This window comes from Capsicum annuum, chromosome 10 (genome assembly GCF_002878395.1).
Source record: "Capsicum annuum cultivar UCD-10X-F1 chromosome 10, UCD10Xv1.1, whole genome shotgun sequence".
Taxonomy (NCBI): Eukaryota; Viridiplantae; Streptophyta; class Magnoliopsida; order Solanales; family Solanaceae; genus Capsicum; species Capsicum annuum.
In genome coordinates this window covers 107,833,794-107,852,396 of record NC_061120.1, presented here as the reverse complement: position 1 = coordinate 107,852,396, position 18,603 = coordinate 107,833,794, and positions in this window count along the sequence as shown.

The following is an 18,603-nucleotide window of genomic DNA, read 5'->3' as shown; positions in this document are numbered from 1 at the left end:
CAGGATTCAAGGCACTCCCTTACTCCCACTGAATACCAATCGAGAGACAATCCTACAGTCGACTATTAGGATGACTTAACTACAAAAATAAGGTAATATTAATAGGGTTTGGGATGATATGCCCCCCCTTCTCCTGGACTACAGGACATTGTTGACCATCAAATGGAGAAATTATTAGCACTATAAGTTAAAAATTAGTAGAGGGATGCAAAAATTCGTAGGGTAGCTCATGAGGAAGATCTAATGAGATAGACACCAATAGTAGATTGTCAAGCAGCACTCGATGAGTAGCCAAATAGAGAGAGGAGGTAGAGCTCAAATAATCACTACATATCAATACTTGCAACCATATGATCATCCATAGAAGGATATGGTTTTCATTAAGTCTACCAAAATAGGAGCTATCATTCCTCCTATATTACCACCAATTGTGAAGTTCGACATTACTAGTGTCATGATCCAACTGTTAAATCTAAAAGGTGTTTTTGCCCGTTTTCCAATGGATGATTCATACACTATACCTGGGGTAGATTAGGAAGTATTAAAACTCAAGTTGTTCCCTTTTTTGTTGAAAAGTGAAGCTACATAGTAGTTGAGGGACCTTTCTCGAGGATCTCATACTACTTGAAATAAGTTACGGAGGCAGTTTTTGAACTATTTCTTTCCTCTAGCGATGAAGTTGTAATTAAAAGATAAGATATTTAACTTTAGGTAGCTAAATTTTGAGTTGATCTATGATGTATGATTCTGATTTAAGAAGAAGCTGATGATGGTACCCAATCAAAGAATTTTGGGGATAAGTTTCCTTGAAGTATTTTATCGAGCCCTGAATACCAGTTCAAGAGCTATGGCAAATACAATTACTTGAGGAGCATTTATGCATCTACGTTGGTAGATTGCTTTGGATTTATTATATCATATCTCTTTCACTAACCAAGAATGGTTTACTTGAGAGGCAAAGAAAAAAATTGGTACCTACGCAATTGGAGCTCTAGTGAGTAGAAAGTGGTTAATGATAAAGTAGTGTAGGTGGTTATACATCTTAGAACTGAGGTTCGGTTACTAACAAAGCAGCTCGTGGTAATCAATTCTGAGAAAGTGAATGCAATAGGGATATAGGGGAAGGCCTCTAGATCATATGAGTCTGATGTAGATAAAGAGGAAAAATATTTAGATCAGGATTTTACTGTTTTTCAAGACAAAGGTCAATGAAACCAAGGTCAAAACTATTGTGGGGATAGATAGAGAGATTTGAGTAGAGAGCATGGTGATGATTATAAAATAAAAGATGACTACAAAGAGAAGAGTGGTGTGTATGTTCTACCAAGCAATAGTGATACTGAATTGAGGATGGAGAAGATGTTTCCTAAATTTGTAAAGGTCAAGAGAGTCAAGAAACATACCTTAAGGTTGATATCTTAGGGTTGAACCAAAAAAGTTGAATCACATGAGAATGCAATTAACCAGTTAGAGCATCAGTTTTGACAAATGTCTGTAACTTCAAATGAGAGGCAATTGGGTACCATTCTAAGAAACACAGTGTAGAATTTTAAAAATGATAGTCACTCTTTAGCTATCATCACTCTAGTCATTTACCCCCATTCGTACTATGGATGAGCTGAGGAATGATAGTGTCATGATTGACGACATACCTGAAGCAAAGACAGAGAAAGCAAGAAGTGTTGATCATGCTACTATGGAGGATAAAGGTAAGAGTAAGGTTAATGAGCCATTGTTGAAGACGATTCCATGACCTCCCCCTTTTTTACCTAAAGGTTATGAAAGATTAAAGAGAAAAGGGAAATATCAAAAGTTTCTATCAATAGTTAAAGAATTATCTGTCAATATCCCTCTAGTAGAAGCATTGGAGAAAATGCCATGCTATACGATGTTTAAGAAAGACTTGGTCACTAAGAAAAAGACGTTAAATTTTGAGCCTATTAATAATGTGCACCATTGTAATGTTGCTGCTTCAAATTTGTTAGTAGACAAGAAGGAGCACCCGGAGCTTTCTCTATTCCATGCACTATTGGTTCCATCAAATTTGCTCTAGCTTTATGTGTCTTGGGAGCCAACATAAATATAATGCCATTAGCAGTGTATTATGAATTGGGGTTTGGGGCACTTTAAAGACATTGATGAGATTGTTGATGGCTGACTACACTGTCAAGAGGCCGGTTGGTATTCTTTGTGATGTCTTGGTGAAGGTGGTATGTTTCATTATCTCAGATAATTTCATTATTCTTGAATGTGAGGTGGACTTCCAAGTCCCTATCATATTAGGTAAACCCTTCCTAGCTACGGTAAGGGTATTGGTTGATATGGTATTAGGACAGATAAAGTTCAAGATCAATGATAAACAGGTGATCTTTAATGTGTGTTAGTAGGTGAGACAAACTTATGATATGTGGGTTGTATCTATTATAGACATTATTGATAATTATGTTGACGTAGCGACTTCCTATTTAAGAGAGAATTAAAGTTGAGTTACTAGCAGTAGTGATCATAAATTTTGATAATAATGGTATTGATGAATATGATGAGATTATGGGTGCATTGTAAGGTAGATATTCTTACATTTATTCTCCAAAGAAGCTTGATCTTAATATGAAAAATAGAACCACTCTTCCCGACCGTATATTGAGGAGCCACCAGTCTTAGAGTTGAATGCCCTTCCATCTTCCTAGCGCTATAGGGCTGACAATACCTTATTGGTGATTATTGATGTTGACTTAGTGGAGATAGAGGTAGAGGCATTAATATTAGTTTTAAGGAGATTCAAGAGAGAAATCGGATGGACCATTGCAGATATTGTTGGCATTCCATAAGGTATATGTACTCATAAGATATAGCTTGAGATTAATTGTATTCCTAACACTGAGCATCAATTAAAATTAAATACTCTAATGTAGGAGGTATAGAATAATCTATAATCAAGTTATTGAATGCTAGAGTGGTTTAACCTATTGCGAATAGCATGGTGGTTAGATTGACTCAGTTTGTTCCTAAAAAGGATGGATTTACTATGAATTCCAATGATAAGAATGAACTCATGCCCTTGAGATTAGTTATTGGATAGAGTGTATTCATGGACTTCAGGAAGTTGAACACTTAGCCTTAGAAGGACCATTTTCCCATGTCATCTATGGATCAAATATTGGAAAACTTAGTAGGCAGGGGTTGGTATTATTTTCTTAACGAATATTCAAGATACAATAAGATCACTATGGCTCACGAAGACTAAGAAAAAATGACATTTACTTTTCCTTATGGTACTTTTGCATTCAAAAGGATGCCATTCGGATTATCCAACAGTCTCACAACCTTTCAGAGATTCATGATGTTTATATTTTTTAATATGGTTAAAGATACCATTGAGGAATTCATAGATGATTTTTTAGTAGTTGGGAACTTTTTTCATGATTGTTTGGCCCATTTGCCCAATGCAATGTGTAGATGTGAGGAATGCAACTTGGTCTTGAATTGGGAGAAGTGCCATTTTATGGTAAAAGAAGGTATTGCTCTTGGATGCAAGATCTTATAAATGGTGTATTGAGGTAGATAAATCAAAGTTTGAGATGATCAAAAAACTTCCACCACCAGCATCAGTGAAGGGTACTCAAAGTTTTCTAGGTCATGCTGCTTTTTATAGGCAATAAATCAAGGACTTCTCAAAAATTGCTAATCCTTTAAGCAAGCTGTTAGAGAAAAAGGTGAAATTTGTATTTGATGATTCATTTTCTATGTCCTTTGAGTGCCTAATGGAGTGGTTTGTACTATGACTTGTTATTTTCTCCCCCGATTGGTATTTACCATTTTAGGTCATGCGTTACGCTAGTGGATTAGACTTAGCTGCTATCCTAGGCTAAAGAAGCAAAAAGATCCTTCATCAAATTTATTATACCAACAAGGCATTGAACCCAACATAAAAGAATTATATAGTGAATGAGTAGGAGTTACTTATAGTGGTTTTTTCCTTCAAGAAATTTTTGTCCTAAATAATTTGGACCAAAGTCATTATTCATACAGATCATACAGATTAGAGATATCTAACGTCGAAAAAGGATGAAAAGTCAAGATTGATGTTTTGGGTTTTCTTACTTTAAGTATTTGACTTCGATGTGAAGTATCAAAAAGGCATTGAAAATTAAGTTGCAGTTCACTTTTGTAGGATTGAAAAGGAAGCAATGCCAAAATTGGGGGATTATATTAACATAGATTATACTTTTCTAGATGAGCGGGACTTTGCGGCATCTTAAGATTTAATCCCCTGGTTTACTTATTTTACCAACTATTTGGTAAATGTTCTCGTTCCAGAAGACTTATCCTTTTAACAAAGCAAGAGGTTTATACATTAGGTAAGGAAGTTTTTTTTAGGATGAGCCTTACCTTTTCTGAATTTTTGCGAATGGTGTGATTCATAGATATATTCCTAAGGTGGAGATAATAATCATCTTTTAGGCTTGATTTGTATTACCAGTTGTGGATCGTTATAGTGGAACTCAAAAAACCACAACATCTTGCAATGTTGGTAATATTGGCCTTTAATCTTCAAAGATGCTCCTGATTAGTCACAAGCCTGTGAGCAATGTCACTGTGAAGGCAATATCTCATAAAAAAACAAACTCAACATGACACCTACTTGGAGTTGGAGTTGTTTGATGTATACGGGATTGACTTTATGGGCCAGTTCGTGAGTTCCTATGGCATAAAATATATTCTGTTTGTAGTTGACAATGTCTTAAAATGGGTGGAGGTGGTTGTATTTCCAAACATTAGAGGTAGAAGTGTCACCTCATTTCTGAAGAAAAACATCCTTTCTCTATTTTTCACTCCACGTGCAATCATTAGTGATGGTGGGTTGCATTTCTGTAATAGTTTCTTTAAGGCCCTGCTAGAAAAATATTATCACAACCCGAGTTGAGGCCCTGTCTGTGATGGGCTTCTCGAACTAACAAGGCCTGAGAGGCCTACGTAACACCCCAACTTAGTATAAAGAGTCCCATATTGGTATTTTGTCATGACCCAATCCAGGGCTCTAGTCGCGATGGGCATCCCAAACCATCAAGTCCTGAGAGACCCATGTAACTTCCCAACCCACTAATGATATTGTCCACTCTGGGACCAGGCCCACACGATTTTAAAAAATGTCACTAGGGAGTAGGGCTTGCTTATTTATATACCCAGTATCTCTCCTGTGTTTTTCCGATGTGGGACTCTTTATCCTAAGCTGGGGTGTTATATAACACCCTCATGGATTCAGTGTCCTTGCTAAGGTTTACCCTACCGAATGGGATTTCCATAGACTCAGGACTAAGATTTTCCTTGCTTTATCAGGATTTTCTTAAACTTAGTTTGAACTCTGGCCCACATCAATCGGGCTGACACAAGAGTGACTCTAATATCATTCTGTCATGAACCGAGATGGGGCCCTGTCCGTGATGGGAATCCCGAACCATCACTGCCTGAGATACCCCTGTAACTTCTCAACCGACTAATGATATTATCCGGTCTGGGCCCAGGACCGCATGACTTTAAAATGCGTCACTTGGGGGTAAGGCTTGCTTACTTATATACACAGCATCCCTGCTATGTTTCTGCCTATGTGGGACTCCTTGTTCTAAGTTGAGGTTTTGAAAATATAGTGTAAGGTATAAGGTGGCAACAGTTTACCATCCTCAGATGAACGGGTAGGTTAAGGTCTCAAATAGAGAGATCAAGTCCATATTGGCAAAGACTGTGAAAGCCAGTAGTACTGACTGGACTACGAAGTTGGAAGATGCATTGTGAGCCTATCGAACTACCTTTATTTCCCCATAGGTGCATCCCCATATCAGCTTGTATACGATAAGGAAAGCCACTTGATGATTGAACTTGAGCATAAGGCACTATGGACATTGAAAAAGCTTAAATTGGAGTTGCATGATACAGCTACATTGAGGTTGAGCAAGGTCAATGAGTTGGATGATTTTTGACTCCGCTCTTATTATAGTTTGTCTATATACAAAGAAAGTATGAAGTTGTATGATGACTAAAAAATCGAGAAAAAGGTATTTGAGCTTGTTGATCTGGTCTTGTTGTACAACTTAAGGCTTTGCTTATTTTTTAGCATGTTGAAGTCTAGGTGGTATGGACTATTCATTATGGTTCGTGTATTCCCAGATAGAGCTATTGAGCTTGAGCATGATTGTGAATCGCCATTCAAAGTGATTGGGCAACGGGTGAATCACTATATAGGAAACTCTATGGAAATGAAAGTGGTTGATAATATGGACCTTGGTAAAGTTTGTGTAAGGAAATTGTGTCATACCCTAATATTAATTCAAGAATTGTATGGGAGGAAGCCCATATTAAATAACTATATTAAATCAACCTAGACACACCGTATCAAGATGTTAATTGAAGCACTACATGGAAGGTAACTCATGTTTGGTACTTTTTTTATTATAGGGTAACTAGTGTGTTTAGTATGCAGTGCCGGAGATTGCAGAAATAAACCAAGAAAATTTTGGTGCTATGCCATATGACTCACCTCACGAGTCATTCTCAGACCTCACAACTCATGCCCAAAATTTTAGCAAGAAGAAGATCAGGGAACTCTAAGTTATTTGGTCTTTAGAGTCATAATGACTCTCAGAATGTCTCGTTGTCAGTGATAACAACTAGTAAGGATAAGTCATTATGAATGTATACCTAGGTAAGGTTCCAGTCATAACATAAAAAGTTAAAACTGCTTAGGTAACATCATGAGTCATGACGTTGACTCGTTACAAAGCCCAACATCATGGTCCTAGCAGGTCGACCCAATTTGGTACATATGGTTTGATTATGGAAGTTAGATCCAAATAATAGAAATTCACATTTTTGAAATCGGTGACTCCCTCTATTCCCCAATATCCCTCTAATACTATATACTAGTGCAATCACTAATCATCCCCACTAAACTAAGTTCACAAAATTCTCCATATAATGTCACTCCCAAGAACTAGGGAAATACCTTACAACCTTTGGTGGATCCAAGTGCATTATTCAAGTAAGTTTCTAAGTTGAGAAGTTATATTTTAACATACAATGTGCATTATTATATGAAATTCTTAGATTACATCATTATATTCAGGTTTTAAGATGAATTCTTGAGAAACTTTAATTAATATGAAAAAATTTAGAGTAAACAAATTTCACATTTGAAATTGTATGGGGGGATTCACTAAGAGTTGGATTAAAAAATATTTAAGACTATGGGGAAGTCTTAGTACCCATTGTGTCTATGAAGTCGAAACCAAATCTTCTAAACCTGCATTTTACAATAGCTATGAGTCTTATAAATACTCGTAGTGTATCCTCATGAGTTGTTAGGTAACTAGTAGCCACTGTTAACATAGGTGTTTAGAGGTGTCTAGGTTCTGTTAACATGAAGGCTCACACCCTGAGTCATTGTCTCACTATACGACTTATGGCGTGGAATCATGATGACTATGAAAGGTAATGCACCCGGTATTTATTTCTTTTCAGACAACAAGTTATGGTAGGGATTCGTTGTCTAATATGATGAATAACTAAAATGACTCATTATCTAATTAGTGAATAATATTTATGCCAAAGGTACTAACGTGGATGGCACCTAACATGTGTGTTTCTTCCAAGATGTACTAGGATGAGAATGGTGAAGATAAGGATTATGGTCTCGAGAGGGAAAATGATGAGGAGATTATCAATCTGAAATGGAGAGTCCAAACATGAGAGGTCTTAAAATACAAAGAAAGAAAGAGTGGGTTGATTTATACATCGGTTAAGATATACCTTTCTCCACCACCATTACCTACCAGACCGCTGTAGATAGAGCCTACTCTTATGCCCATCGTTAACTAGTAGGGGTACCTTAGGACGCAGGCCTTGTATGACCAGGATATTTCCATAACCCATTCCATGGGAAAACCATAGAGAGGGATCCATTTAGAGCAAAGGCTGACCACCATAAGCATATTTGGGATGCTAAAATTTAACGATCAGTTTAGATACTACAATTTTCCGTGGATAACCTGAGCTCTGGGATAGTACAGTTGAATATTATAACATGAGTTTTATATTATATATCAAATAGAGCTTAAGAAGTTGTATATATAGGGGCGACTATGAAAGAGTGGTGACCCATTGGTGAATGTTATGATTAGAGCTATTTGGTGAATATCTCTACATAGATGATCTCCAGATTTATCCATAGGCCAGAATTCTATTTACTGATTAACACAACTTAGCTTGACTTCTGTGTGCATAATATTGTGAAGGTAAACTTGAAATAGATTTTTTCAAAAGACAATCTTATGCATTTTTGGTGGATGGCTAGTATTATTTCTCCAGAGTGAGATCAAACTCCTTTTGTATTTAAAAGTGTTCACACCTCATCTTTGATCACAAAGGGTAGCCTAAACTTTTTCTTGAAGTTATGGTGGATCTTGATCATCATAAGTTGTATCCCACTTATGGGGATAATATATTGAGTCCTGACCGAGCAACCTTGATCGCGGGCATCATAGAGGGCTATGAATTAGATATAGCCAAGTGGAGAGCGAAGGAGCTTTGTGATCGGGCGATGAGCACCGATGAGCTATAAAATTCCCATGCTTGTTGACACAGATATGATTATATGTGGGAGTGACAGAGGCTATCTTGAAAACAGACATTGGCTCTATGTACGCAACTAAATTATCGGGTATTAACTACCCCCAGGACTCGATAGTATGAAAATAAATGAGACATGATACTAATTGAACACACGATCATAGTCAACAATTCATAATACTATCATTAAGGGATTTTATGAAGAATTCACAAGTCACAAGCTTACACATGAATTGGAATACATGTTAACGGAATATAATTTCATAAATTCATATTTATGAGTATTCCACCAAATCATTAGCAAAACATAGCTTTAGCATGGGAGTCATTTTGAACATGTGGGTACATCATGAATTTATCATTGAGATCACTAATAGGTCACAATACATAATTCTTATTCACTTGAGCATTTTTACAAACACATAGAAGGCATAACCTTTTCTAGGGCATAAATTTACAACTAATACATCATGGCTATATAAAGAAATTAAAATTTAATGATTTCAATCCACATACTAACATAAAGTCATAAGAATTCAATAAAATTCAATCTTGGGAATAATATGACAACATAAACATGTGTACAATAAACCTACAATGTAGAATTCAAAATTCATATTTTTTAAAAGGGTTTCTTGAACTCCAAGGGTGAAAGGGATTCTTGGTTGAACACTTTACATACCTTGGTTGATGATATCTTAAAGATTAGTGAAGGAAAGCTTGAGTTCTTGATTTTGAATTAATCACTTAGGATTTTCTGGTTCTTGATATATTTTGAAATAGTGAAAGTATTTATCCAAAAAGAGGCTAAGTGAATGTTATGAAGGCTAAAGGTACCCTAATTACCCTTAAGGACGCGGTCATTTAATGAATGAAAACTGGGCACCAACGCAATTGTCGATGAAGCGCGTTGATGGAATTAATGTGATACTCAACACATCGCGCCATGATTGCACCATGTCTTAGGAGTTTGATTCTAGCAACCATCAATAATATTAGCCAATGTAATAGGCGATGCAGTATGCTAAGATCACATTGGTCCACTGTTTTGGGATTCCAAACATGGTCCAAACGAGGTTTAAAAAGTCTGAAACTTGTCCAAGAATACCTATTCACCTTCCTGATCATGAATTAAAAAGAATATGGACCACTAAAGGACATGAATGTCACAAAATGAGATCGCTAACTTTCAAAGGCCAAAAATAAATTAAGTCTGGAAACTTAGCTAGAATTTTCTAAGCATGGTACCCCTTGATAAGCTTAAAGGATTGAATTAAGCTAGGAATTTTGTAGGTTCTTACAATATCTCCTCTTTGGGAATATTCATCCTCAAATGAGACTCACTGAGAAGGGGGAAAAGATAAGCTGAAGTACATACTGAACTTGAACAATTAAAACATGATTTCATGACTAATATAACTGTTAAGTTGAGTTTATTATACTGAACATGCATATCTGATATATGAATAACTGACTCATGAATGCATAACTGGGATTACCGAGAAGGTAAATTTATTAAGCGAACATACATATCTGATGCGTGAATATATGACTGAACTAACACAAGAATGCATGACTGAATATGTAATGGTAACTGATACCAAGTTTATAATAGAAATCTGGACATGAAACTAAATGAGTTCAAGGAAGACTGTTACCTTAAACTGAAAATATGGATACACTTAAGATCATTTAATAAACATGCATGAGCGGAACCATGAGGACATATTTGAGATTGGTGACACATGAACTGAACTAAGTCTTTGAATACATGTCTGACAATTGTGATTTGAATTTAAGGGTCAACCTATGAGTACCCCTTGCCCCAAACTAGATTCATTACATGAAGAGGGTATGGAATATTTTGAGTCATAAAAGTGTAAGGGATTATTGTGTATCTCCCCCTTGGGACAATACATCTACTGATAGATACTGAGTTGGCTAAGCTACTGAGGATGGACTAGAATGATGCATATGACACCTATAAAATGAATCGCTACTGCATATTTGGGATCTGGAACTTGGTTGGTCCATCTTAGAATGCTTACACCCATTCATGAGATTTCAGATAATGCAAATAGATTAAAACTTGGGAAACCATATGAACTCATTTGTCTGACTGCTAAACTAGGTTATGGGTCGTATGAATTGACTCATACTAAAAACTTATTCTCAACTGGAGATTTTCTCTGACACTTTTTTATAGAGGTCTAGTGGCCTTAGAGAGGGAGGAAAACTTGGCATGGTCTGAATACAACAACAAAATATGAAAATATCATCCTGGCTAAGATTTTGTAATATGAGGCGAGGCCTGCACATCCTCATCTAGTTTAGGGTGACTAAGCCTTATGCATTACATCTAAAATTTTCAAGCTTGGACATGCCCCTTAATTACTCTTTCAACTATAATCTCTGCCTTAGCATAACATATCACTGGAGACTATTAAAAATATTCACCGGGGTGTTAAGAATGAATGCATAAATATACTACTCATCTAATTAATTGAATGATTGATAACTGAATACTGGGTCAACAAGATTAAACTATACGTAGTATGAATAACTGGATTGAAATTATAGGGTATCATGCATAGAAGGTATTGACTGGCTAGGTAACATAACATACTGAATGCAAGACCATGTGTATAACATGGTTATAAAATATTCTATAGTCTAAGGTACTAAAATACTAAAAACTAAGTAACTAATGGCTATAAGCTATGGTTGGGAAATTCTAAAATTTAACTGAGTTTCTAATCTGACTAATGGACTACGGCAGGGATTGAAATTATAGCTAAGATGGTAATTGAGACTGTAACTGTAACTAAGACTGGAATTGAGATTGAATGTTAGTTTCTGATAACTGAGGTTTAGACTAGTATTGAAGTACTAAATTCTGATGGCTAGGTAACTGAGAACTGAAAGTCAAGGTCCTATAGGACTATCTGAGTCCTTTACTGAATATTGATTACTGAACTGACGTTGTAATGGAGGCCTGAGGGATAGAGTATCAACACCATAGATTCACCAAGAAATCTAAATTGAGGGTATACGTGACATAGTCTGAGTTTGGCTGATTACTAAAGTGAAACATGATTCATGTAGGATGAGCATACTGTAAAGCATTACATGAGTGCATGATTTATAAGCTTCATGACCTGATTCCAAACTTCCTGTACTCATGGAACATGATTTGTAACACTAAGTAAATTGAAACTCCTCATACTAAGAACTAGAAACGCACACGATTCTATGGAAAGTGAATGAATGTAAGTTGTACTTATGGAACTAAGACGTAAAACATGTTTATGTATCATGATGACTGTAGTACAAAACTTTGCACTACAATAGATACGTCGGGAATCATCTTCCCTTATTGATTTTCTCCACAAACTAGTAGTACTACTAGAATTTAAAGGCCTGTCATTTCTGAGATATTATAACCGGATGGTTCCTATATACATGCAGGTCTATAATAGACTGAACCAATGGTGGAGATTGAGAAACATCCTGTGAATATATGGTCTGACCTTAAGTTTTGACTGTTATGCAAAGAGCTACAACAGACATAGAATCTTCTGGATCTGATAAGGCATAAACACATAAATGGGAGATTTGTAACATACCAGTGACTGCATCAAGAGAACTTTCCTGATCCTGTCGGGACTGAAGTACATAGTCTATATAGGCGTTGTCCACTGGTCGCACTGGAAGTGGCACTCTGCTGATTCTGGTGACTGAACTAAAAAGAAGGACGACTGTACTGACTTTATGGACCGGGCTTGGGAAAGTCCCAAACTCTGTGACCCAATTTACCACATCAAAAAGAAACATCACTACCAACTCTACATACACCCTTACGGTGCTTGCCACAAGTCAGACAAAGAGGATGGGTTCGAGTACTGCTGACACTACCCTGAGACTTAGAGCCTAGTGCCCTATCTTTGTTACTATTTCTGAACTTAGGAACTAGAGCACTAGCAAAGGAAGGAGCTTGAACTAAAAACTATTGACTATACTAAGAACGGTTACCACCATCTAACCTTTGTTGGGCAAAACATAGCTATACGTTCTGGCTCTCTTATTTTCTCTCTCCTTCTTCTTGAGATTCTGCACCTCAATTTGTTAAGCATGGACCATAATCCTATATATTTCCATCTCTTTAATCAACAACACAGTCCTGCATTCTTAACCAGTCTACTCGATACCCTAGAAATAAACTTACTCAATCAAGATCTACTGTCTGCTACTACATAGGGGCATACCTGGCTAGTTGGGTGAATATGAGGGAATACTCTTTCACACTCATGCTACCTTTCCTGACATTGATAAAATATAATACTTTGGCTTCTTTCATCTCTACATGAAAGAATCGGTCAACGAAGGCAGTAACAAACTCTTCCCACTCTATGGGCTCTGCATCTATACCACTGCCTACCTTCCATTACTTAAACCATGTATGGGCTACATCTTGTATCTGATAGGCACCTAACTCGGCACTCTCACTGGAAGTCACTCTAATGAAATTTATGAATTTCTAAACCTGGTTGAGGAACTCCTGTGGATACTCTTCTAACTTAGAACTTGAGAATAAGGGAGGATTTATTTGGGTGAAGTCCCAAATCCAGAATAGTAGTGGGCCATTAATTCTGAGCTGTAACTCAATTAGCAAGAGTAGTGAATGCCATCCTGAATTCTGCATGGGAAACATGCTCGTCCACGGGATCTTCCTAAATATGCTGAGGTTATAACTAATTTTTGATTCTTTTTTCATTAGTCCTTTTGGCAGGCATGTTCCATAAATGAAAGACAAAAGCATATTAGACAAAGATTTTAACTAGAGATCATGTTCACTCACATGACATACTGAAAGAAGGCAAACTATTCCTAAAACATCTCATAGCCTCTTGTACATAAGTGTGGAGCGCTACACACCCATGCACCAGACTCTACTAGATGCGGCTTTTCAGACTTCATAGGACTCTATTAAACCTTAGGCTCTAATACCAAGTTTGTAATTCCTCGAGTCTAGTACCCTGAATGCTACATGGTGTTAACAATCCTGAAGGACCAGTAGCTAACCCATGAGTGATATCTGTAAATGAGCACTGGATAATAGTAATATTGTAATAACAATATAACTAATATAAATAAAGAAATCTGGTGGAAAACTTGTCATAAGTTTCAAAACTAAAACATAATAGATAATACGGAATAACAATACCAAAACTGAAATAACTATCTAAACATACTATAGTCTGAAAGCGTCTAAACTGTATGAATAAGGAGTTGATGGGACATGTTCCCAACTAACTCCATCTACTGAGAATAACTAAGTACTAAAATACTAAAAGAATGAAATAATCATGTCTTCAAACTATGAGGACTCACCACTGACTCTTACTGCTAAAATCTGAACTGCCAAGGGCGATCGGGAACCTGAGCGTCCGAACCTATGGTATAAAACACCATAGTTCAAGAGAAAAATACGTGTCAGTATGTGAGAATGTACTGGTATACAAAATGATAAAGGCTAAATGCAAGAGTTCATATGCATGAAATATAACTAACTGAATAACATAAATATGACTACGTGAGAATACATGTATGAATATGTGAACTGAAACTAACATCGTGATAATGCTAACTACTGAATCTAAATACTGATTAACAGATGTTTAAGTCTACGTATACTGTATAAATAGTAACTGAACAACTGTATCTAACAGCTCTGAATCTGTGGAACTATACTGAGTTTACTGATAATAAGGATTACTGATAACTGATGAGCTATTAACTAAATGACTATTTCTTTCAGTATTGATTCTAATGGAACTATCTGAGTTCCATACTAATTTGAGTGACTATATCTAACAATCCTAAAATCTGAGAAACTATATGAGTTCTTTATTGAAGACTAGGACTGAAACTATAGAGGTTATCATCTAACCGATATGCCCCATAATTGAACTGGTGGGGTCAAACCTGTGACCCCAGTTGAAAAGGTGTTAATACCTTGCCATGGGTAAGGACAAGCTATGAGTTAACCCTCTACTGACCCGAGAGCTCTTTCGTCAACCCTTCGCTGGTAGAAGAACTCGAATGAGATGTATTAACCCTAGACTCATAGGGATATATCCCAACCTACAATGGCTATGTAGTTTTTGAACGCAAGGATTACTTCTAAGGATCACACCCTCTATTGACTGACAGGTGAGCCCTCATCCATGGGTTCATTCGATGCTGAATCCTACTCCAAATTGAATAGACGTTGAACCAATTTCCTAGTTCATACTAGGCTTGGCTGAGTTGTTACTAATTATACTATTTAACTGAACTGAGTTTACTGAGTTCCGTTGAAAGATGGAATATTACTGAATTCTATTAACTGACTGAGTTACTGAGGACTAAACTAAATACGACGGAGTTTTCCTGAATTCTGAGGTTGACTGAATTCTACTAATCATGGCTTGACTATGGTTATCGTGAAAACTAACATTAGCTCTAGGCGCATAGCTAAATTATTAGGTATTAAATAACCCCATGACTCGATATCATAAAAATAAATGATACATGACACTACTTGAACACATAACCATAGTCAACAATTCAAAATACTATCATTGAGGAACTTCATGAAGCATTCGCAAGACACAAGCTTACACATGAATGGGAATACATGGTAACGTAATATAATTTCACAAATCCATACTAATGATCATTCCACTAAATCATTAACAAAACATAGCTTTAGCATGGGAGTCATTTTGAACATATGTTTACATCATGAATTCATCATTGAGATCGCAAATAGGTCACAATACACAATTCATATTCACTTAGGCATTTTTACAAACACATGGAAGACATAACCTTTTCTAAATCACAAATCAACAGCTAATACATCATGGCTATATCAAGCACTTCAAATTTAAGGATTTCAATCCACATACTAGTAAAAAGTCATGAGAATTCAATAAAGATTCCATCTTGGGAATCATATCACAACATAAACATGTGTACCATCAACCCACAATGTAGAATTCAAAATTCATATTTTAAAAGGATTTCTTAAACTCCAAGGGTTAAAGGGACCCTTTAATGAACACTTTACATACCTTGGTTGATTATTTCTTGAAGATTAGTGGAGGAAGGCATGAGTTCTTGAGTTGGAATTAATCACCTAGGGTTTTCTTGTTCTTTAGAAATTATAAAATAGTGAATGTATCCAAAAAGGGGCAAAGTTTTGTGTTATGAGGGATGAAGGTCAGGAGAATAAAACCTAAATACCCTTAAGGATGCGGTTATTTATTGACCGAAAACTGGGCAGGGACGCAGTTGTCGACGCAATACGGTGACGACATCTACCCAATATTCGTTGCATTGCGCCATGATCATGCCGTGTATCAGGACTTTGACTCTAGTAACCTAAAACAATATTAACCAACGTGATAGGTGACACAGAATGTGAAGATCACATTAGTCCACTGTTTTAGAATTTCGAACGTAGTCTAAACGTAGTCCAAAAAATCTGAAACTTGTCGGGGATCACCTATTGACCTTATTGATCATGAATTAACAATAATATAGAACACTAAAGGACATTAAGGTTATGAAATGAGATTGCCAACTTTCAAAGGCTAAAAATAAACAAAGTCTGGAAACTTAGCTAGAATTTTCTAAGCCTGGAACCCATTGACAAACTTATAGGACTGGATTAATCTAGGAATTTTGCAGGGTCTTACAATCACATCTGTGATGATTGCTAATTGGGTAAATAGAGTTGAACATCATTCAAAGTCAAATACATTATTATTAGTACCAAACCTCTTTAAACAATCTATTTGATCTATTTGGCCCAACCTAGACCATAAGTATTGGTGGAAAAAGATATGTGTTTGGTATTGTTGATGATTATTCTCATTTTACTTAGGTAATGTTTCTTGCTCATAAGAATTAAGATTTCACAAATTTAGAGATTTTTTTAAGAAAATTACAAAGAGAGGAGGGACACTTCATCACCTATGTTTATAATGATCATAGAGGAGAATTTGAAAACAAATCCTTTGAGGAATACTATGCTCAAAATGGGTACTCTCAAAACTTTTCATCTCCTCAATCCCCTCAATAAAATGGTGTGATGGGAATAAATAATTGAACTCTTTAGGAAAACAAAAAAACTATACTGTTAGAATATGACTTACCAGATCACTTTTTGGCAGAGATAGTAAGCACAACATGTCACATCTCCAACAAATTTCTTATTAGACCAATTCTAAGGAAAAATCGTTAAGAACTGTGTAGAGGAAAAGCCTAATATTAGTTATTTCATTCTTTTGGATGCAAGTGCTTCATCCATAACAATGGTAAAATAACCTTGGGATATTTGAGCTACGCAGTGACAACGGTATTTTTCTTGGGTACTCTCCCAATAGTTGTGCTCATAGAAATTATAATAAATAAACTCTATTTGTTGAAAAGTTTATACATATCATATTTGATTAAACTAATCACTCTTGTATGGGTTTGAGGCTTGTTTAAGAATAGGTAAATGATCTACAACCACGAGTCAAAGTAGGCCCAAATCCTTAACTATCAACTGATTAGTCAACTACAGTTAATCTAGAGTAAACTCCCACTTATGAATAAACAAAAGCAAACATTCCCAAATAATTGAGAGACAATGTAAGTTCTTATCGAAAATTAAGATGATAAGATGTAGACAAGATCATTATTAAGAAAGCAAGCATCTATTGCTCTTGTGTCTCAAATTGGGCCCCAGAAGGTTGATGAGGCACTTTAAGACGAGTCCTAGGTTGATTCTATGATGGAAGAATTAGAATAATTTGAATGAAATCAAGTATGAAATCTTGTTGAAAGAATCAAGAACTGCTTAGTTGTCAAAAACAGATGGGTCTACAGAAATAAACTAAAAGAGGAAGTTAAGGTTATCCGAAACAAAGTGACACTAGTAGCTCAAGGCTACTCTCAACAATAAGGTATAAAATATGATGAAACTTTTGTTCCAATATTAAAGGTGGAATCTATTTTAATCGAATTTGACTTTGTTGCATTAAACTAAGTGAGAAAGGTAAGGTTATCCAATACAAAGATAGACTAGTAGCTCAAGTCTACTCTCAACAAGAAGGTATAGACTACGATGAAAGTTTAGTTCCTATTGCAAAGATTGAATCTATTTGAATGTTATTAACCTTTGTCGCATTCAAACATTTTAAATTGTATCAAATAGATGTAAAAATTTCTTTCCTAATTTTTTATATTCATGAACTAGTTTATATTGATTAACCTCCTTTCAAAATCCCTCTTATCCAAATAATGTTTTCAAACTTTCAAAATCACTTTATGGTTTTAAGAAAGGCCAAAAAGATTATTAAGACAGGCTAAGTACTTTTTTGCTAAATAACAATTTTCAGAGAAAAAAAATAATTCTACTCTTTTCGCTCAAAAACTCAACTCTAACTTACTTATTGTGCATATTTATGTTGATGATATCACATTTGGAAGATCTAGTGCTTCTTTGCGTGATAATTTTGCAAATATAAAAAAAGGAGATTTTGAAATGAGCCTCATGTAAGAACTCACGTTCTTCTTAGGGTTAAAAATTAAACAAACCATAAAAAGTACCTTCATCAGTCAAGCTAAGCACACCAGGGAGCTCATAAAATAATATGGAATAAAAAAAGGGAAAGCTTTTGGGACTCCAATGATTCCTTCTAGTAATTTGGTTTTGGATACATCCGGGAAGGATATTGATGAAAAGTCGTACACAAGAATGATTGGATCCCTACTCTTCTTGACCGTAAGTCAACCATACGCTATGTTTAGTGTATCTAAATTCATAAGATTTTAGTTGGATCCTAATGAATCCTGTCTAACTCCTATGAAGAGAATTATTCGCTATCCCATCAGGACAAAAGACATTGGATTTTGGTATCCTCACTCCTCAAACATAGATCTAGTTGG